This window comes from Trematomus bernacchii, unplaced genomic scaffold (genome assembly GCF_902827165.1).
Source record: "Trematomus bernacchii unplaced genomic scaffold, fTreBer1.1, whole genome shotgun sequence".
In the NCBI taxonomy this organism is placed as follows: Eukaryota; Metazoa; Chordata; class Actinopteri; order Perciformes; family Nototheniidae; genus Trematomus; species Trematomus bernacchii.
Genome location: NW_022988074.1, coordinates 4,012 through 5,000, shown reverse-complemented (window position 1 = coordinate 5,000; position 989 = coordinate 4,012).

The following is a 989-nucleotide window of genomic DNA, read 5'->3' as shown; positions in this document are numbered from 1 at the left end:
GTGTGTGTGTGTGTGGTGTGTGTGTGTGTGTGTGTGTGTGTGTGTGTGTGTGTGTGTGTGTGTGTGTGTGTGTGTGGAGATATTTGTGTTTGAACTCATGTTGCCAGACGTTTTGTTTTCTCAATAAAAGTGTCTGACTGAATATTTAACATTTATTTTTTGCTGTTTCATTTCACACAGATACACATTGTTATTTATGAATCACAATACTTAAAGAAAAAAGTTGAAATGATTAAATTAAAGTTTATTTAAACAGGTTGGTGTTTTACCATTGAAACTTTAATGTTTAGAAATAAAGATCCCCCCCGCCTGAATCGGCTCCATTGGAATAGTTTTTTTATTTCCAGAACATAGTGACATCACTTTGGATCACTCGCGCTCCTATTGGCTAGCGCTCCTATTGGCTAGCGCTCCAACACATTGTACGTGATATACTGTATGTATATATATATTAAAAACAACATATTTTATTTTTATTTAACCAGATAAAAAGCATTGAGATAAAATCTCATTTACAATGCTGACCCGGCCAAGACTAAAAGGTATTTCAGTCACTCTGTCAGAAGACATGAGTAAACCTGTTTTATAATATAATAAAGTATTTAACTGACAGGTATCACATCTTCATTACTGACATTCACTAGATGGTCTTTCATATGAAGTTTCTGTCTCTCTGTAAATATGCTAATGAGGCATTATGGGATGCTAATGAGGCATTATGGGATGCTAACTGTTGGGAGATTCAAAGAGTCAAGTCTCTATCATCATGTAGCAGCTACAGCTCCTCCAACAGAGCAACGTGAATATATATAGGACATAAAACACATAAAATAGATCAAATAGATGAGATGAGTTCAGGAGAAGTCTGCCGACTCAAACAGACAGAAGTCCTGTTATTGAGATAAACATCGTGCAGAATAACGAGCGTTTTCCTATCGTTTCTCATCGATGTGACGAAACTGCTTCTGTTTTCTGTTTCTGCCGGTCGC